We start from the raw sequence: 22,701 nt of genomic DNA on the forward strand, positions 1-22,701 counted from the left end.
TGAACTGTTTATCTCATGATAGTTCTTCCAATGATCTCTGATAGTTTTCTGCCAACATTATAAAGACAATCCCTTGTGAAGGATTTTCATGAAAACTAAATACACATGTGATGTCATCAGTCATGCCATCATTGACATTTATGATGTCATGGGTGCTAGTCCTTGGAGTGCACAGTGGTAGCGCGAGTTATGGTTGAGCACTGTACCATAACCTGCAAATTTCTGGTGTTTTAATGTTTTACCTGCAACCATAACATCCCTGTAGCAACGTTTTTCCATTGAATTTCATAAGTTTGTAGTAGGGGACTTTAACCATAATGTTGCTGTAGGGTAGTTTTTTCAGTAAAGGCAAAAGGTTTTTAGTAGAGCAACTTAAACATAACGTCCTTTTAACAACGTTTTTTGTTAGTGAATATATATATATATTCACTGAATAAAGTGCAATTAAGTTGACCAGATTTAACACAACAAAACCCTTGAAATTCAGCGGTTGTGGGAAGTCATGACCAGCTTAATTCGGCCCTGGCCAGCAGGCATTTTAAACCACTACCGGGCCACTAGCCATGGCCTTCGGTCATGGCCAGTGGCCACAGCCTTCAGGCGTTTCCACTGTACATGTACTGCCATGATGTTTCTTTTGCACGCACTAGGTGGACCAGCCGTCACCCGTGGCCGACAGACATACAGTGGCCACTATACACTATGCAAACCATCTTAATAGCATTTTCATTTTTTGACAAATTTTCTATTCTTTGACACATTTTTTCCCAAAATGTCCAGTTTGAGGACGGGGGCCATTGACAAACCCTTGGTTTAGAAAATGTCATCCAAATACATCCAGCAAGTCAAAAGTTATTAGTTTCTCTCAGCCTCTCTGCTGCATAGCCCCAATACGTATATGAAAGTTTTAAGGTGTAGGTGGCACCCTTTTCTCTGTCAAATATTGTATAGACTACAGGATGGATTTACTCCAAGCCCATCAAGAAAGTTAAGTCAAAGCAGTGTGCTGAAGTTGTTTCCTATTTGGTACAAATCAGCCCAGCGGGTTTCTCACTACAGCTGTTCAAACACTGCACTTTTTCTCTGTGGGAAAATTAATGGGATGAACACTGTGAAACTGTGGTGTTTTGTTTTCTTAACTTTTTCATTTTATAACATATTGTTCCCAAGAATTTGCGGATGAGGTGAGGGAGGTGGGGGTGGGAGTGGGTGGACCTTGATAAACGTTTTGTTTTGAAAATGTCATCCAAATTCAATTCAGAGGTTATTAGCAATAGCATTTTGGGAAATAATTGCTGCCTTGTAATTTTTGAAGATCTTGTCAGCCTCACTCCTGCAATGCACCATGGGAGATATAGCTATAATTTTGGGGAAAGGGGGCACCTTCTTCTCCTTCAAATATTTGAAAAACTACTGGATGCAATAATCCCAGACCCATCCCGGAAATCGAGTCAACACTTCGTGCCCCCGTTGTTTCATACCTTGTCCAATTCCGTTCAGCGGTTTTGGCTGTGCGCGTGAGCAAACATTTGACTTTTTCTCTACAGTAAAATGAATAGGGCCTAGGCCCCAAATAGAGTTTTTTTTAACTTTCTTAATACCATTTTCATTTTTGAATGGACCTTTCCCAACATTTCCAGTGTGGGGCGTAGGGGGTATAGGGGTGTCGGGTGGGCGGGCATAAGTACAATTTTGTGTGCAAATTTTCAGCCAAATCCAACATACGAGTCAAATGTTATTACCAATTAATTATTTGGATTTGCTATGGAACTCAATACTCAACTTAACTAGTGACAGGGTCAGAAAACTCAGCCTGTCAAGAGGGGATGGAGACCCCTCTCAACCTCAGACAGGAGGCCTACCAGAGTGCTTGCTCCAGGCAGTCCTGCCCCAGATGTAGGGTGAGGGGGTTGGAAGGGTGCCAGTCTCTGTCTGCTCCACATGTGCCTGGTTACAAATGCAGAGTACCTACCACTTGCAATAACCCCATACTACCATCTAAGATTCTGGCCAGTGTTTTCTCTCTTCTTTTTAAGGACAGCAACATTCAGAAACCCTTGTGGTGAAGAACGGCGCAGGCAACACACTGGTGGGAGAGGCGGCAGTGAACATACAGAGGAACATTGCTTGCAGAGACCGGCAGTCAGGACAATCATCTTACACCGAGAACAAACTCTGAAATTGACTCTGCGCATAGAGGGGCACCATTGCAAGTCACCAGCGAACACGTGTTCACAAAGGGGGTGTTCTTAAAGGGTGATACATGCTTTCCCATCTATGTAACCCAGCCCAGGCAAAGGGTGAATGGTGGAGTGGAGAGTGGTGAATTACAAAGGCTGTGTGCAAGATGAGGTATTGGTTGGTGAGAGAAAGTGGTTCTTGGGTATGAGAAAGCATGTATGGTGAGTGAGTGAGTGAGTGAGTGAGTGAGACTACTTGAAAGTGTAGAGGAGTCATTAAGGCTGAGTAAGTGAGGTTATTGGTAGTGAAAGAAGGGTGACTGTGGGAGAAAGGTGCAATGTTTAGTTCATTGTGGGGCAGTATTAGTGAGTAGTGGGAGTGAGGAGTGCAGAGTAGTACACAGAAGTGAGTAGAAGGGTAGTGGAGAATAGTGGGAGTGGAGAGCAGTAGAGAGGAGAGAGTGGTAGAGGTTAGTGGAGAGTGGAGAACAGTATGAGTGGGGAGCAGTAGATAGGAGAGAGCAGTAGAGGGTAGAGTGCGAGAAGAATAGTGAAGAGTAGAGTGGAGCATAGAAGTAAGGCGTACAGGAGAATGAGTACAATATCAAAGGGAAAAAAGAGAGAAAACGAAAGAGAGTACAGAGTCGGAGGAAGAGAAAGGAGGAGAACAGAAGGGAGGGAAAGGAAGGAAAGCACATCAGTGTGAGGAGTATAAGGGTGCAGGATAAAGATCAATTGAGACCAATTCCTGTTACCATTTTTCTTGTGGGACACCACGTTAAGATCCACCTAGATGGTGTAAGACAGATAAGGCAGTTGCCTTTAGATATTAGACAGTGGTGGTTAGGGATCTCTAATGACCACCTCGGGATTTAGCGAAGTCTAGACTAGATGGAGGGAGACACAGGGAAGATGAGAGATGGAGGGAGGGCCCTGTGAGGTTTCAGAAATGAGAGATGGACACAAAGTTTTAATGTTTTCAACATTAGACATTTTATTAAAATAAAAGGGCTTGGAAACAGGCCTTCCTGTCCCTATCCTAATGAGAGTTTCCCTACCTATAAAACTAGTGATCAGCCTGTGTCTCATCGTCCAACTTAGGCAAACTGTCCTTATGTCCAAAATGAATCTGACCCTCACACTAAAAATGAACAAGAAAAGATTCAAGGCAAATGTCTTTGCTTTAAACTCAGCAAAATAGGTGCAAAAACGAAATATATAAATCCAACAAAACAATCCTTGTTTCCAGGGGATGATTCCCTTCCCCTTAACTGTTTCAGGTAGAATATTGTAAATGTTCAGTTCAATCAATAGTTCTTGAAACGTGTTAGAAATGTCTCTTTCACACAACACTTCCCTGAAGATGATGAAAAAGTATCTTTTCCAAATAATGGTGGTTTTTAGAAGGATGCTAAAAGTTGTCTTTTCTACCCAGCAACCTATAAAAGATTATCTCCTGGTATGCTCTCCTGCCAGGCACACTTTCACAATGTCTTTTCTTTGTACACACTCTAGATGGATTACCTGGTGTGCTCCCTTGCCAGGAATCCCCTTTTGGGCTTGGTAGGTCCCCATGTATACTCTCCTGCCAGGTATCTTTCCCCCAAAGGATCACTGCCTGATGTCCCACTTTCACTAGGTCTTCTTACAATCTTTTAGTCTGCTTTCCCATTCAGTATAACACGGTTTTACTCCTTCACTGTTTATACTCTATTGGCTTCAGGTATTACTTGTTCCAACTTCCCCCTTATTAGCATCTCATATAGGGAGACCTTTTCAAGTGTTATTTGTTAACTTCATTAACAGTGTTCATTGGCTTGTAGCAATGCTTGTTCCAATCTTCCCCATAATGACGTCATATATGAAGATTTGTATATATCATGACTTTCAATTGCTTCATTAAAGTTAATTTCCTTAGGACACCATTTACTCCAGCTTTCGCCATATCATCATTTCATAAATAGAGACAGTCTTCCATGCTTGACCAAAGTCTGTTTTCTCTGCTGTTTGAAGTGGAGGAGGAGCGAACCTAACAAACCCTCTTGAAAGACGCGGAGCATCCGCGGAGCTGTCTGCCTTCTGCTGACTTCAGATGCGACAGATCGAAGTGTCTTTTGTTTCCCAAATACTTCGAGGTACATCCCCAAGTGATCACTTTTCTCAAACACGAGCACTAGAGACTCACTAAACACTCCTGTTTCCAGGACTGTGGCCAGTGTTCTTGCTCATTCTCATTGAGCGGTGCGCTCGGAAATTCTTTTGTGTATTAAGTTAGTGCCGGCGACTGCAGGGAGACGATCACGTCCTTTGAGCTGTGCACCACTTACTTACCGCTTGTTTCACTGGAGTGCGCCTGACCGGCTGCCAAAACTCACATAGAATATAAGAAATTCCAGATCACTTAACGCTATGTGCCTGCGACTGTGGGGGAGGGGGGTTCTTTATACTCCCTGCGAGCTGTTCACATTCTTTTTACCTCTGGTCTTTATCTATGAGCGCTTTCGGACCTTACATTTCTAATCGTACCAGTGACTGCGGGGGTAGTGTACTCCCTTTGAGCGGTGTACCATTTTGCTGTCCTTGGTAGCCTCTAAAGTTTAAGATTTGTCTGTGCGGGTGTCTGCAGGGAGTCTCCTTTGCATGTGTTTACTCCCTTTGAGCCGCCCAGTGTGTACACAGCCTTCACTATATATCAAGTGCCCTGCGACGTTGTTTTTGAAAGGTTTCCTTTGCAGTGCATTCTGGTTCTGATTTGTGTACTTTCCCATTATTAGTTTTGGAGAGCAGAGTCACCATGTCTCTTCGTACAGGTTTGTGAAGTCAACCCCAAACACATAAGCCACTTAAGTGGGATATTAAAGAAACAAATGTATGCGTTACTCAAAATCCGAACGGTTTTGCTGGAAAACAAATTTTTCACGATGGAGAAACACGGTGAGGCAACGAAGCTGAGATTGTAGCTGTTCTGAGACACAATTTAGGTGTCCTCAATACCAGCACCTGCTTAAATGAAACACCTACAACCTGTGTGGAGAAGCCCAAGCAGAAGGGTCACAGTAAACGCGGTCCAATACCCATTATTGACGGGCATGTTGTCACTCCTCCACCGAGGTCTCCCATAGCCGTACAATGCATAATGGATGATTTCCTCTAATTATCTGGGACAAGCACTGAGATTAAAACAATAGTACCTATTAGGAAAACTGCAATAATTGATGGTACTCAAATGATTATACTGAACGACCTACGCATAATTGAATATGCAGCTTCTATAATCCACACAAAAGCATGTGCAACTTTAGATAGAGTCATTCAACAAACCTGTGACGCTTCTTGCATTGGATCTCTGAGCTAACTGACGTCATCTCTCAAGAAAACCGAAGAGTTCATTCTATTTCATCACCTGACTTTCTTATACAACCAAGTGAAGGAGCAATCCAGCACACCCTGAGAGAGGCGGACGACTGTATTAAACTGTCTTCTCCCAGCCTCTCTCTCCCTAATATGGTTTTAAGCTCTTTCGTAAAACTGTACAACAATGTTTGGGATGAGGTGAAGGTTCATACAATTATGCTGTAATTGATTAATGCAAAGGTGGAAGACTTGGAGGCATGCGTTGGCCATCTGGCCTCACGTGAAACATTATCTGCAAAATCTGTAACCCGTGGGTCTGGCCAAGCTGCTACATCTGCTGACATCATTTTGATAGAAGAATTTGTAACTGAAATAACACCTTTCCCTAAAAGTTCTCACATACTTGCCCGCCCTGTGAAGGGGACTGAGAATTGTACTAGTATAGACATATGTGGGAATTCCCCACAGCAAACAACTGTGATAATGCACAAACAAAAGAATTGTACCAGTAATTGTGGAAAAAAATAAAAAATAAAGAACCAAAAATGGTTAAAAAGGCGTAATAACTCATCCTTAAAATGGTTATGCAATCTCTCCATAATTGATTACATTAAAGGGTACAAGAAGACGACTAAAAGCTTAGATCTGGTATTGATGCTGGTACGAGAAGAGAGCTGCTTCTTTATTCAGCCCACTACTCCAAATATCCAGTTTATCTCAACCGGGTCAGTCTCAGAACTTGGCCCAAATGATTCAGATGATATTTGTGGGCCAGCACTCCTTTTGGTTAGTGGTTCAATGGCAACTAATGTTTACTGTGGTGGATACCCACGTCCAAATCATCTATATATGTAGAGTCTGATATTGCCAAAGTGCTAAAAGTCAATGCTTGTATACAGACGGTCTGTAAACCTGAGCAAAAAACTATCCTTTGATGATGCCATCCACCTTAAAACAAGTTGCTCTCAAGATCAATCTATTGTGCCGTTGGCCGTCCCATCTGTTATGACACCCGTAAATTCGAAAACACAAGTTGTGAATGCGGTCTTGTGTAATTGCAGATGTGAAGGTGAGGAAAAGACGGCTCTACTGCTCTTGGCCATAAACTCTGGTGTACAGGATCTTTCCACTAGCGATAAAACACTGAAACATGCTGCCGGTAGCCGCAGGCTGCTGTATTCCCCCTCTAGCTCCAATAATACACAGCAAATTCAGGTTGCTACTGATCAGCATAATAAAAAATTAGATTGCCTGGTCGATAAATTATACATTCCTCATGAACATAAGCCTGAGGTCTGTTCTGGTACATTGAAACAACCGTATCACAACTTCTCTAAATAAATTCTGGGAGCACTTCTACTGATCATCAAAATCATACCAACTTAGGTGGCCTACACGATAAGCTATACATTCCCACTGAACGACACTTCAAAACCAATTCTGGCCTAGTGAATCACCCACAGGTTGACAGTAAGCCCTCAGTTAACACAACAATCTGTCATACTTGTTAGGGCACTAGGCTCAATGTAATAAACATAAAGAATACAGCCCATGGGGGAAGCTACCCCAGTAATGTAACAAATACATCACCCAATTTTGGGTGGGACCACATTAATCGCAAATCAATTACCCAATCTGTCAAAGAGGAGGTGCCTAGAGTGCATAATTGTCCTAAGAGGCATACACAGGATGTGATTAATATTTTACTGATGTCTAGTTTCCTTGATGATAATATGCCTATATGCTTAAACCGTACTAATATTCTGCAAATTTTAGCTGAAATTCCAACATTGATAGCAATCTCCTCAACTGACTTTGAGAGGGTTGCGTTCCCAGACAGAAAATGTGTGTCACGGGCCCATCTTTATTTACAATCTAAATCGGTGTTAGATTTGATTGTGTCAGAAAAGGTGATGTTGTACAACTTAGGCTTCTCAATTGCTAGATGGGAGGAAGAAGCCCAGGATGGATACATCCTAAGGTCAAAGGATAATTCCCATTTTAACTACTTAAAAAGATGGAATGGAGAAAAGATATATACAGGTGTCTATGAGGATAGATCACACAAATTGCAGGGGCCTAGTAACTCTCGCTCCTGGTTGAGACGATGATGAAGATGAGCCAGTGACTAATTGTTCCCTAGTTGGGGTATTAAAATGATTGTCATAGAATTCTAGGGGACATACTCACTTATACACTAACCAGGCAGTCACGGAAGAACTAAGAAATTCTAATTGTCTAATGATTCAAGAAACTTGGCATACTGCCATCCCCTCTTTCCAAGCTACGATCTGACCTTTTGGTTGATAGCCGCCAGATTCCGAATCTTCCGTATGGGCTCTTGGCAGTTGAGGTGGCTCTATTTACCCAGCAGTATAATGTCTTGCTAATTAACATATAATGACATAAAGGAGTGGGAGACCTGGATGAGCTTTTGCAGTCCATTGTTGATTTAGTTGGTAAGTGGAAATCTAGAATGGGCCCATGACATGTTTTGCTAGCCGGCGATCTAAATGTTAAATGTGTCCCGATGCTGGCTGATGACCTATTGTTTAATTGTAAATCCGATCACCTCCCCTATGATCAAAAATCAAAAGCCGGTTGGAAATGGAGTACCACACTGGCCTCATTGAATTTACCTCAGCTATGTCAAATTGGGTGTTAATAATTACACATGGTTCTGTGGTATTAGTAAAAGAATGATTGATTATATTTTGTGGTCCCCACTAATGTTTGAGAGTTGCTCTAATTTTATTATTGACCCAACTGCATGGAGCGATCATTGTATTCTGAGAGCCACTTTCAATACTCCTCTAACAATGACAGATAATACAATTATAAGTCCTACTGACTTAAAAGTAACTGCACAGGGCAATGCCATTGGTAGAACTTTATTGAATGTGGACAGGTTAACTCATGATTTTAGGGAAACGATGTCTCGCACAACACTTGAGTGGAAGATCAAATGTTAAATGTGGGTAATTTTGAGTGCACTATCAGCGCTCTTATGCCTGGTGCCACATATAATTCTAAGCCACCCCAGCCTTCTGCTCATAGGAAACATTTATACACTTATGATGACCAGTTGCCCCGGAACAAAACTGAAATGAGGTCAGTGGAGAGGTTAATAAAGAATAAACTAACTTCACAGGAAGATAAATTGGGTAAGTGCAAAGTTATAAAACAAAACTATAACAATTATTGCAAAAATCGGTGTGCCATTTTGTTACTGCAAGACCTGGAATTAATGCTAAAAACACCATCTAAAAAAGATGTGGCTTCTTCTGGTCTGTAATAAAGGGTCAAGAATTGTTTGTTTGCGCAGCCCAGTTTAATGCAACAGACGAGTTAACCTGGGTAACATTTTTCTCTAATTTTTACAATCTGGGTAATGTAAAATCTTTAAATCTTGTTGACAATTCCCACGATGCGACATGCTTATTAATACCAATGCCAACATGGTATATGATCTAATAATTTGATGCAAATCCTTGCGAGCTGCAGGGCCTAATGGTCTGTCAAATGTTATTCTGAGAAATGATACGAGAAACTGGGTAATGCTCTGTCTATCTTGTCTGAAAGTGTGTGTTACTCTTCGGCAGACAAAAACTTCCCTGCGGTGTACGTCCCATTCACAGGCTCCTTTGTGGAGCAGATACAGGTTGCCATGGCGTCTGTACAAGCTACGACGGAACCTGTGTCAGCTGACACGGCTTGTATGTGAAGGACGTACCACAAGGCACACCCCCCTTACGGGTTTAAAACCAGCGTATTCCAGCGGGCTTGTTGCTGCTAATTAGTGTTTCTTACTATTTGCGGTTACATCCGTTTTCTTTTGTGAAATCTTGTCACAAAATCCCAACTTGATCTCCTGGTTTCGACCCACGCCTGAACTTTTGGATTGTTACGTCTCCTATTCCATTTACACTTCAAAGACCACTACGGTATCGACCCGGACTGCCCTTGGACTGCCTTCTCTATACCCTTACCATTGTTGTGATCTTCTGATATTTGACACAGAACGTTACTTGGATTATTCTTCCCTGCTCCTGCTGCTGCTGCCTTCGCAACACCTTCGTCAGCAGTTATACGAACACTTCAGTTGCTCCAACTCTCGTTTGGGAAGTCTGTGTTTCAGGTAACCAACTATGTTTATTTTCTTCTATTTCTGCCAGCGCCTTCCTTGACTACTACTGCTCTGCTGGTATTCCTCACTACTGGATTTGGGACATTTATTGAACTGCAACTCTCAACAAACTTATTTTCAAAGTGCATATTGACGCTCTCCTGATCCTGCACTAACCCGGCTCTAGCGCGACCCTCGTGCCGCCCGGGTTAACTTCCCTGTACTAACTTCCCCGTTTATTATTTTTTCCTGTCGTTTTGTCCAATCCTGGAAATCATTAACCCTTGAGAGTCCCACAATTCAGGTCTGTACTTTTGACTAAAACTCTCTACAGGAAGAATCCATTAGATTAATTCACTCATTTGGGTTTACTTCTTTACTTGTAGGTCCATTCCGGCGAAAGTTCCACTCCAATCACTGCCTAGGTATTTCCTGTCCCATACTGTGCTTGATTGCTTACTTGGTTCCTCAGCACTGTATAATCTCTTTGTATCCCTTTGCAGCTTGGGTATTGGTGGTGTGTGTTCTCCCTGCTCTTTTATTCAACTGACACCCTGCCTGTTCCAATTGAAATGGCAGAGAGGCACGTTGTAAAGAAGAGCCCCTCTCTTGAGGAAGCCTGAGTCTTGAACTCAGGGGAGCTGGAGTTGGAGGCTGAATATTGATTCCTGTGTACATATCGTCTCCAAGGTCATCTATCTATCTTCCTGACCTATTTACGGAGCGTGAGTAACAGTGTGGTCTCTACAAAATTGTACCCTGAAATGTGGAAAATAGCATTCATTGTTCCAATTTTCAAGAAAGGTCTAAGGTCTGATCCCATGAACTATAGACCAATCTCATTGTCATTGTTGGATGCTGATAGTAAGATTTTTTCATCTATCCTACTCCAGCACTTGGAAAAATGGGCTGCTGAAACATTCAGGTTATCTAAATTTCAGACAAGCTTACACAAGGCTCACTCTACATCTTTAAATGGCCTTGTGCTCTGCTCTATTAAAAAAACAACTTGGTCTACCCCAGATGCCTGTACGTACATAGCCTCTATCAACCTCTCATCAGTCTTTGACCATGTTGACCGTGCTAGACTTTGGGGGAAGCTGAAAAGTTGGTGCATTCCAAGTGGCTAATTGGATCTCATTATAGGTCTACATGAAAATGTATCCATCAGAGGGAGGTTGAACAGAGATGGGGCTATGTCACGCCATATTCCGACCCTGTCTGGCCCTCGACAGGGTTATATCTTAGCCGCATGTCTGTTCAACCTCTATGTGTCTGATGTGAAAGACCATGTGAGTCTGGCTGCACTAGTAGCACCCAGGGTGGGTGCCTTCAAGGTATACACAGACACTTTTTTGCATTTTGATAAATCACGAGTGGGGTTAAAAAAACTTCTTACCACTTTCTCTGCTTACGCGAGCGAAAACGGTCTTAAAATCAACCTAAAGAAAACTAATATTTTAGCCATATCTAGAAGTATGAGAAGGAGGGCTCAGCTGTGGTCTTAGGAGAATACAGTGATTACCTCAGCCTCATGCATGACGTACCTCAGCTTTATGATATCTGCCTCGCCGGATTTTAGTAATGGGAGATACATGTTAAACCAATAGGCAACTATGCTGCTTTTGCAGGTTTTGGTGCTAAATCTGAAATGTGGGTCTTTGTCTCTCATGCCAGTCTTAACATTTTATGTGGGAAAAGTGATTTCCAAGTTAATCTACGGACAAAAATGATTCTTTGATGTAGCCTTGAAATGGTTAGATCAGTGGGAAGCCAAAATTTGGAGAAATGTTTTGGGGGTACCTAATAGTGTCCCTTTAAGCGCAAAAAGGTTTGAATTGGGCCTTATTTCAATACATGCCCATATTGAGTGGATACTGTTGATATTGTTTAGGAAACTACTTCTGCCAGTTAGCTATTCTCCCTATGTGAACCTGCAGGAGTGTATGAACTTGCCTTCTGGTGGAAAATATATAAACTATGTTGGATTGATTAGAATCAATTGTGAGAGAATTTTACAAAAAATAAGAATGAACATGGAAACTTTAATCCAGAATTCGATAAAAGTAAAGAACCTGTGAATACGATTACGATTGAGAACAATGAAAAGTTACATAGTTATGTATCCATGTCGCACATCTCTCATGAACATAAAAAAAGGGCTGAGTTACCATCATATCTCATCAAATCCCCAGACAGACAATATAGGAAAATATTCCTCAAATTCCGATGGGACTTATCGTCAACCAATGAAATCCTTTTATGGCGCAGTATTATTTACACCTAAAGACTCTGGGTGTAAATTTTGTAACCACAATGACACTGTTGAGTCTACATGACACCTGCTTTCGTTTTGTAAAGTGTTAAATGAAAAAAGGCTTTCTTATCTAGGTAAAATGTTTCCTGATAATCAGTGGGGTCAAGAAGTGCACATTTGGCACAGGTGCCTAAGTGAGGGTAACGTCTCAGACACACTAGCAGTTGCAGCCTTTTTTTTATCTCTACAACTCTACCAGAAAGAAAGTTGAATAGTCCTGACTTGCCTGCTGTGGAACATAACTAGGGTACATTTTGCAGGTATCTCCCACCAGCTTTACTGAGGATGTGACGACTAATTTCGAAGTGTTGGCACAAGTAAACTTCAATGTTAATTCTTTTTTTAGCTATGTAAACCTAGAGCTGATGTTTATGAAAAGTTTTAGTAATTTTGTATTTTGGTTTTAGATGTGTTTTGTGATTTTATAAATAGGAGTTTACGGGTATTGTATTTTATTTTGGTTTTGATATTTTGTGTTTTTTATTAATTGTCTTCTTTGTTCCGTTGTACTTTATCGGAACATTTTAGGTTACATTTTAAATGTGAATGAATTTGTAAAAGTTATTTAACCATATACAAAGAAATTATATATATATATATATATATACATATATATATATATATATATATATATGGAATGGGAGCCTGCAAATATTTTTGGGATACTCGTTCATTGAACTACCATGGCCATAGCTCTATGATTCTAGAGATGTTGTTTTTTTGCCTCACGAACAATGTTTTTTTGTTTGAGGGTACCTTTTATCGGCAAGTAAGGGGCACTCCCATGGGCAGTACCTTTGCCCCATCATACGCAAATCTGACGATGGGATGGTGGGAGGCTACTTTTCTATGTGACCTGCTTGCATCTAGTTTTCCAACTCATATTGTCGCCTGGTGGCGATATATCGACGATGTGTTTGTTATCTGGAAGGGTACTGAAATTGACTGGCAACTGTTTGTGAAAAGCTTTAATACCAATCTGGCCAATTTACGTTTTACAGAATGCCATAGGTTATTTATCTTAATGTGGTGGTGACTCTAGAAAGATCTGGTTTTCACACAGTATTGCATAAAAAACCCTCCAATACTGGTCTACCTCTGCATGCCAAAAGTTGTCATCCTATGTCATGTAAAAGAAGCATTCCCTATGGCGAATTCATTCGTTACCGCAGGAACTGCACGGACCTTGCATCGTTTGATTATTACTGTGCCCAAGCGGCCATTGATTTTCGGCAACAAGGCTATACCAAAAGAACTATAGAAATGGCCTACATTAAAGCCTGTGGACTTTGTAGGGATAAACCATTGTATGGGCCAAGCCCGATAAGACCACCATCGATGATGAACCGAGACTCATTGTCTCTTTTGATAATGCTTCCAACAATGTTCGTAGGATCATTGAACGACATTGGCGTGTCTTGATCTTGGATAAAGACCCGTGCCCTTTGCTCTCTAAACATCCCACCATCACGTATAAAAGGATACCATCGCTCAGAGACAAGCTAGTTTCCAGCTTTCTGCCACCCATTGACAAAAGTCCTCCTCTTTCCAATTAGCTGACGGTCTCCCCCATTGGCTTTACCAAATGTTCTAAATGTAAAGCTTGTGCTCATGCTACTGCCTGCAAATCTTTCTTACATCTGGTCACTAAATATAACCAAACTATCAAGTACTCTATTGACACTGCTTTTGTTGTCTATGTTCTCTCATGTCCCTGCATGAAGTGGTACGTCAGGAGCACTACATGCAAGCTCAAACTTAGGATTCTACAGCATCTTAGGAGCGATCAAAAATTCAGATCCCGCGTACCCTATGGGTAAGCACTTTTGGCAAGTACATGAGAATTACCTGAATTTGCTCACGTTTTTTGCAGTGGCGTACATTCCCATTCATCCTAGGGGTGGAGACTGTGTTTTAAAGCTTAGACAATTGGAAACAAGATTTATTTTGGACTTCGACACCAAGTTTCCCAATGGACAGAATCTGGATGAGGAGCTTTATACATTCTTGGGCACCTAAGCTTGATCAATATGCATAACCATTATTGTGTTTTCTTTTTTTTTGATGTATCTTTGATTTCTTTGTTGGTTTAGGTGTTTTTCCTTGGCTCTTATTTCTATTTATCTTACCCTGGGCCTGTTTTGAGCTGTTGTAGCACGATTCTGTGGTATCTGAGCTCTTTATTGGGTTTTTTTAATTCCTTTTTTGTAGTCCTTTTGCTTTTTTTAACTTTAGTGGTTCCATCCCTTTTTTTCGCTGCCATCCAGTTGCCCTCTCTGCTTTGCATATTTGCATAAACAGAGGCTGCCATTTCCCTTTATATTTGCTTTTCATCTTTCCCCAGCGTGTGCTAGAATCATGACTATTGGTATTTTTAGCTAATATGTATGCCTTTTATGGCCAGAGGTGGATTTTGCATTTTTATACATACCTATGCTGCTACTTTAGTACGTAGTTTGCACATTCTGATGCTGCTATGTACTTTTTTTTTTTTTAAACAAATATTTTATTAGATTTTCAATTTATAACACACAGAGCAGTAATGATAAAAAACAGTTCGATAGAGTTCTTCCTACGTACATTCAACAAGAATAATCGCTACAGTAGATCATCTCCTAAAGCCATTGAACAGTTAATAAACAAAGATCGATTATCCTCCCCACTACATTTGGCAACCTTATTACATAGTCCGATTTGGCTTGAGGTCGAATATGCAACATAAAGGGGGTACATTTGGGAAGTATTTTGCCCGCATCAATGGGTTCTAACTTAAGGTTCTCGTTGTGAAACTTCGCAATACATTGCCTTCCTTGCTTCATCTCCCCGTCAATGTTTTACTGAAGCATTAATAAATTCGGACTACCTCTGAAGGCATTGTAAATGACAACTCTGTTCAACTCAATTAATTACCACCAGTGCTTAGGCCATGCTCTTTTGGTGTTGTTTCGAAAAAGAAATTGTGCTTTTAACCGGCTTTATATATACAAAATCCATTTCACTTACATACATTATGTAGGATCGAGTTGTATCTTAGTGACAGTCCATTCTAAGGTTGTTTTTCAGTCCGACATTACCATTTCGGTCTAGTTTCCATGTCTATTTTTGGTTCCCGGGCATATAAGCTATTACAGCATAGCTTTTGAGCACCTTGAACTCTTATGTTCTACCTTTTACTCATGTTCTTGTCTTACAGAACATTATAGTTTGCATTACCTCCTGAGGTTCCCCAATGCTCTCCCTCCCTCTCTCATCCCTCCTCTCTTACCCCTCCATTTCTTTTTATTAGTCCCTCCACCTCTATACAATTCTCAACCCCCCTACAAGTATTATTTTATATTCCAGAGTCCAGGCTTTTACCGTGTTCTTCCCTTTCTTGACCACAGCGTCCCTTTATCTTTATTTTTGAGAGAGTTCAGGTTACATGTGTGTTTCGGAACAGGCGAGGTTTGAACAAATGGGCTTCTCTGTCCCGTACATGTTCATGAAATGGATTCCATATAGGAATCTTAGGTATTTGCCGGTGTTAATAGCGCATATCCTCTCCATAGCCATCACCCCCCAGATCTTAACCCACCAGCATGCTGAGATTGGACCTTCTTTGTTTTTCCAATTTTGTGCGAGAGTCATTCTAGCTGCTGATAGTAGATGGGTGATGAGTTTAGCTGTTGCTCCTGACATCCCGTATTTCCCTTCTATAGGGACTCCTAAGAGGATTGTCTTCGGAGATCTCGGTAGATCCACCCCTGAGATGTCTTTTATGTAGCTTTGTATTTCCTTCCAGTAGGCAACTGCTTTAGGGCACGTCCACCACATGTGGAACAGGTCTCCCTTCTCACCGCAGTTTCGCCAACAGTTTGGTGAGTAGGACTTTGCAATTTTGTGGATGCGGTTCGGGGACATATACCATCTGAGGCACAATTTGTACGCAGATTCCTTTATTGTTGTGCATCTGGAGGTGCTGTGTGCACGTGCCCATATTTGGTACCATTCCTCCGCCGTTAGTGACTCTTGCATATCTCTCTCCCAATTCGTTTTGTATGCAAGATGATCGGTTGGCAGGTCATTGGAGAGGAGTTTGTAGAGTCTGGAGACCCCTTTCGCGGTATTGCCTTCTTGAAGCGACATTTCTAGGCCTGATGGCGTCCTCGTGCCCGCTTTCTTCACCATTGGGTGTGTAATCCAGTGCCTGATTTGCGCATATCTATAGCGTTCGTTTTCCCCTATGTTGAATTTTCACTGGCAATCTGTGAAGAGCAGTGGAGCGCCGTCTTTGTACATGTCTTTCAGTTGTATCGATTCTGCCCCTGACCAGCCCACTCAGTATCCCCGTTGGAGACCCGGCGTGAAGTCCGGATTGCCCATCCGTGGCGTATATGGGCTCATTCCACCAGGAATGCGTTTCTTTTTCCAGGCTTTGTCCCAGCTTAGTAAAGACCATTTCGTCATTTCTAGTAGAGCTTCTCTGCTGTTTCAGTTTTCTTTGCTCAGGCTCAAGAGGGCTATTAGGGGGACGAATGAGACTGATTGTTCGATTCTGCACCAACCTTTATGATCCTATGGTTTCGCCCATCGCAGCATTGGTGCTAGTTGTGCTGCCATAATGTATCTGTCAATTTCTGGAACTCCCAGACCTCCCAGATGTGGGGAGCGCATTAGGATTAGTTTCTGAATTCTAGGTTTCTTATTATGCCATATTAAATTTGAATATCGTATCTTGCAGTTCTCGGATCTTGGCTGGTGGTATTGGCACTGGCAATGAGCTTACCACATAGAGGAGGCGGGGGAGGATGGTCATTTTGACCGCTGTGATGCGGGCGAACCATGACAACTCCTGGGAGTCCCATCTGCACAAGTCTTCCTGTAGTTGTTTCCAAAGTGGCGTTATGTTTGTCTGATATAATTTGTGCGGATCCCTGGCAAGGTTAATTCCTAGATATTCCAGTTTGCTTTCAACCCAGCTCATCGGAAATGATCTCGCCAATGTCTCGATGTCTTCTCTCTTTGCCGTTATGTTCATAGCTTTCGATTTGGAGAAATTTATGGAGAACCCCGAGACTCGTCTGAAGTCCTCCAGCTGGGCCATAGCTCTTGGCATTGAATTTTTTGGGTCTCCCATAAAGAGCATGATGTCATCCGCGTATAGGGCTATTTTGTGGGTTTCCTGACCTATTGTAACTCCCTTGATACTGACGTCTTGGTGGATCTGCATAGCACATGGTTCCATTGCCATTGCGAACATTAGTGGGGAGAGAGGGCAGCCCTGTCGAGTGCCCCTTCCGATCTCCACTATTGATCCTGAAGCTTGTCGATGGATGCTGGTAGTTGGCAAGCACCATTTTCGTGAATTCCGGACCGCAACCAAACCGTTCCAAAATCAAGCTCAGATAGCCCCAGTCCATGCTATAGAAGGCTCGGGTGGCGTCCAGAGCTGCCACAGCAAATGATTGTTGTGATCGTCGTCCAGCATCAATGACGTCCACTGCCCTTCTGACGTTGTCTTGTGTACGTCTGTCTGTGATGAACCCTGCTTGATCATCATGTATTATATTTGGAAGGATTTCCATTAGACAAGTTGCTAAAATTTTTGTGTAGATTTTTACATCCGTGTTCAGCAGTGCTATAGGCCGGTAGCTTGCACAGTTTTTGGGATCTTTGCCTGGTTTTAGCGGCAGTATAGTTATGGACTTCCCCATATCTTGTGTGACCTTCCCCTCTTCCCTAATTGTGTTGAATAATTTTGATAGCGGGCCTAGCAATTGTGTACCGAATGTCTTGTAATATCCATTACCAAAACCGTCCGGACCTGGCGTCTTATTTGCTGGTAGTGCTGTGATAGCGTCGCTGATTTCCTGGGCAGTAATCGGTTTCCCAAGATTGATTCTGTCTGTTTCTGTAATTTGGGGCAGTTGGAGAGAGTTGATATAGGCAAGTTGATGGTCTGGGTCTAGATTTTCCCCCTTTAATAGTTCCATGTGAAATCGTTTCATTATTTCCGTCTTGTCCAGCTCTGCTGTGTGGGATTTCCCATGGGAGTCATTTAGCTGCACTATGTAGTTCCGGGTTTTTTGTTTTCTCAGTTTTGCTGCCAGGAATCTATTAGCCTTGCCCCGTGTATGTAGTAGGAGTGTTTTGTCTTTAGTAGCGACTGAGCCACCCGTACTTTTCTAAAGAGTGGTACTTCGCATTTTTGCACATGTAGACCTTGCAACCTTGGCCTTGCATATTTGTACATCACTATGGTGCTATCATTGCTTGCACTTGCACTTTATTCCTCCTGCTATCGGTGCTACTATGCCGTATGTTGCAGTTTTGCATTTGTAGATATTGCCACTTTGGCCCTGCATATTTGCACATCATCATGCTGCTATGTTTGCTTGCATTTGCACTTGCACTTTACTCCTTCTGCCATTGGTATCAGAATGCCATATTAATGTCTAGCTATGTGTTACATATCTGAGCTGTTTTTATTTTCATCATGGGGCCGGGAAATGGCGGATCTATGCTTCAATTTATTGTCATTGATGTATTTTCTGGTTTTTCAATTGTGTGTGGAATCTCCACTTCTTCAACTGCATGCGTATTATGAAATTTTTGTGCTTTACTACTTTGAAAATTGCATATAAAACAGGATTCCACAGTGGAACTTTGGGTGTGCCTGGTGTGTAATGTGCGGCTTTGACCGTGTTTTTTTGGCTATTTTGCTACTATTTCTATTCTGTGCACTACGCACTGCCCAGTCACCTGGCTCACATTGCTGGCCATTTTTCGCTTTTCCATTCTAACATGGCTGCCGCCTACTTCACTTCCCCAGGCACTTACCCAGTCCCACTGACATAGCAAAAGGACTACATCTGTGAACTATTAATGTGCTCTTGTCCTTCCTTTCTTCATGTGTCCAAGCGCTCAGTTGAGCGTGAAACGCGTTGTGTGCGGGTTGTGCTTATGGGCGTCCTGCCTCTGTTGTTGCTGCCGCCTTTCCGCCCGTGTTTTTTTACCTGTGTTTTTGTGTATTCAATATTACATTTTTATTATTATTTCACTGTGAGCTGTGCTACGTTTATTCATATGGATTTTCCATCTGGCCCGCGGAGAGTGCGGTTCCTTTTCTCCTCTTTTTTTCTTTGATATATATATATATATATATATATATATACATATATATATATAGAGAGAGAGAGAGACTTGTGTAAATGCAGTCATTCTATATCGCTTATCTGATATTCAAAACAGTTTGGCAATTGTTTGTACGCCTGTCGGTATGCCACGGGCTCCCTTTACTCCTTGCAGACTCACCTGTGTTTGCTGGCGTTCCCGACCCTTGGTGTATGGCTGCTGCGACGTCCGTGCTGCTGGAAAGCGTTCCCCACTCAGCAGACACTTTTCCTCTAGTACACCAGAAGGGATATGAACAGTTTGGAAACACAAGTGAATTATAAACCTCCTTGTCCAATTTTGGTAATGTGAACGAACGGCAGGCTTATCTCTGCAAGCTTGTGGATTGTTGGTTAGTTGCAAAACAGCGAAAATACAATTATTATCCAATGATAAAAGGGACTGTCCAGTCAAGTTGTATAAAAATATCTAATTTATTATTATTACAACAGACAGTTCTAGCACGCTACAAAATAAAACCTACCCTGTAAAGAAGTACAGAAGAGAGACAGTTTCAAGAAGGAAAGGGGATGCACTCTGGAGACTGACAGGAGGGTAGTCGGTATAGTAATCAATCATAATGTTCAAGGTTATTTGGCTTCAGCACTAAGGGAACAAGTGCTCGTAAATGTCACTAGGGGCCTTCGTTGAAGAACCAGGGGGACAGAACCACAATGTACCTGGCACTTGGGATGATCTTTGCTCAACAGGGTCGAGTTGGTCCAAGGACGTCTTGCAGCTCCTTCGACAGAGTTCAAGATGGGAGACAGCTGCGGGTATCAGGAGGCAGGCAGTTCGGCAAGCAAGGCTGGATGGATGCTGCTGGCTGGCCTAGACGGTGGCTAGCCATCAAGAACTGTTGTCTCTGTGCTGGTTGGCGGATCTGGAACGATGGTTGAGGAGTCTCAGACAGCTTTGGTGACTGCAGCATGACAACAGTCAGTGGTGCAGCCAATCACGGTTCGAGGGCTCGGCTGCCTCGAAAATGTCCTTAAAAGAAAGATCCTGTTTGATGCTTGTCGTGGCACTCCTCTTAGCTTCTTCGCGGGGCGTGTGTTGTCATTTAAGGAAGACGGCTCAAAGCTGAGGACAGTGTTTGCAGGAAATGGCCTTGTCCTTTGTTCAGAGACTCTCTGGTACTTCCTACCTAGGAAGATTGCTGGCAGAACCTAGCAGGGCATGCTTTGTGTTGGCTGGATACCAGTTCTGGAGCTTCAGGATAGGTCCTCTGAGTTCGGAGTCTCCCTCTGTTTCCTGGGAGATGTTTAGGGGAGGGAATGTGCTCCCAATTGGAAATACTGGCCTTCCTTCACAGACAGAAGCTGTAAGGAAGACTGTACCTTCAGCAATAGTCCAAATGAGTCCTTCTTACTCCTTTCAAAGTCATCGGATGATCTGATAAGAGAGGGGCTCAGCCCTCTTTTAAAGCCAAATGGGCCCCAGTGATTGTTCCAGGCTAAGCCTACCTTAATGAACCAATCCTGGGTACCCACCAACATTCTTCTGTTATGCGTGAGGTCAAAACCAAAGTGCATTGCAACAGGAAAGGTAAAGGGGTGAAAACATGTACTACTAAATCCCACCCATCTTACTGTCTGTTGTGGATCAAAGGGTCTCTCCAGTTAATTGAGGTCTCTGTGGCTCCTGATCAAAGCGCAGGTCCTACCTTGACGTTTGTGGCAACAACAGACTGTCTTCATCAAATCATGCACTCTTAGCCTCTGAAAGGGAGTCCCCCTGCAGTGGTTGCCTACTGTAAACAGTTTTCCCAGACATGACATTCACTGCCCTTCATACTAAGGGGTGGGAGCTGACTTCAAGTTGACACAGACGCATATCAAAAAGGTGTTGGGTTTCCTGCCCTTTGTTAGTTCTGTGACCAGGCCTATCAAAGGCCTGCTTCAATTAACTCTCACCAGTATGCGTTGCCACCACATAGAACTGACAGTGAACAGGACACCTTTGATATTTAATTAGGCTGGCCATGGCAGGAGGAAGGTGTTGCCTTCCCCCTTCCCGAGATACTTTGATGTACTCATGGCTGTCACACTCTGTCACGCTTACCTTGGTCTCTGCAGGAGCAATGGAGTCCCCCGGTCCTTCTCCTGTTCTACACCTCCCTTCTGATAGTGGAAGTCTGGCCTGCCAAAAGAGTGAATAGTTAGGGTTGAACTCAAGGGATTACTACCCTCCTTCTCCTCCCCAACCCACCTAGGATGTCTAAGTGCCCTGGTGCGTGCCTCACCTGTGTGTTTAATGTGGTGCGCCCTCCATCCTGCTCTTGCAGGGGCGCTATTTCCTGGAAGATGCTGCTCAATGCACTGCCTTTGCTCCAAGAGTTCGTGTTACCCAGTTTCTGTCTGCACTGGGCCTCCAGTTCAGGCAAGTTCGCAGGTAAGTTCAGGTAGGTAAAAGTCTCAATGTTCGTAGCTGCCCAGTTACCTCACTGACCAATTCTGGTGTTTCCGTTCTGCCGCAGTGCTAAGTGTCAGTTCACAGCACTCGCCTGTAGCTACTGAGGTAAACGGAGATGGCGGAAGAAACTAATGTCTTTTCTCTTTCTTTGCAGGTTTCCCAGGGTGGTTCGTAGCTGCACGTAATGAAGATCAGAGGTTTCTGCTGCAGCGACTAATGTCTTTTTTCTTTCCTTGCAGAATACCCGGGCGGGCCGTAGGTGCGCGGGCTGAAGAACAGCGGTTCCTGATGCTAGCGATGTTCGAGGTGAGTACAAAATGTTCTGCTTCCGAGCGCGTAGCGCAGCGATTTCCAGGCACGCGTAACTCACTGTGAGCTGACGGTTTTCTTTCTCGCCTTCTTCTCGTTGCAGTGCTGACTCTGGTCGTCGGATGGAACAAATCGGGAAGGCTGAAGACTGAGAACCAGACGGCAGCGGTAAGCATGTGCTCTCGAGCTTATAGGAAGCGCACAACGCACAAGCTGCTCTTCGGGTGTGGCTTTTATAGCCAGTAGCCACGCCCAAACACTAGAATGCCTTGTAACTTCCTGGATGCCAGGATGTTCTTCAGTGTCCATATTGGAGTGGCAGGAAGTGATGCAACAACCAGGAAACTAGTATGCTGTTGCTCTGAGAGATAGGGGTGTCTATTCGGAGGGATTGCTGTGAGTGTCTTGAATGCCAAGCTCTTACCCACTTGGTCCCTACCTGATCTCCCCATCTACCTCCACTTGTCCCTAAAGTGGGTAAGGGTTTGAAGGAGACCCTCTGGTCAGTAATCATGACACACTCCAGCTGAACATGACAGGAGGACTGCGCCTGTGGGCTGTGTCCCCCCAGAGTACACTTGACTATGTAATTGTTTTGCGGTGAGCATAGAAAAATGTGTGCGAATTAGTCCCACACATTTTCCAGAGGTTGATCTCCCAACATTCCATTTCATAAGAAAATGTCAAAAAAGCCCCGGCGGATGCTCAAATTCCTCACAGAGACTTTTACACTTTTGCATATTTAAAATGTTTGATAATAACTGTCATGTATAGTAAAAGTTTTGTATAAATATTGATGTACGTATAGGTGTATTATGGCTGATAGGTGATTACTCTATTACACTAAA

The 22,701-nt window shown here is 42.9% G+C and overlaps 1 protein-coding gene across 5 annotated transcripts in view; it reads right to left on the reverse strand.

Annotated features, from left to right (window-relative positions):
• The window catches only part of DHRSX (dehydrogenase/reductase X-linked), a 1,538,459-nt gene that overhangs the window by 536,868 nt on the left and 978,890 nt on the right, over positions 1 to 22,701 (reverse strand). The gene's annotated exons all lie outside the window — the stretch shown is intronic.

This window comes from Ambystoma mexicanum, chromosome 7p (genome assembly GCF_040938575.1).
Source record: "Ambystoma mexicanum isolate Mex_15411 chromosome 7p, UKY_AmexF1_1, whole genome shotgun sequence".
Lineage (NCBI taxonomy): Eukaryota > Metazoa > Chordata > Amphibia > Caudata > Ambystomatidae > Ambystoma > Ambystoma mexicanum.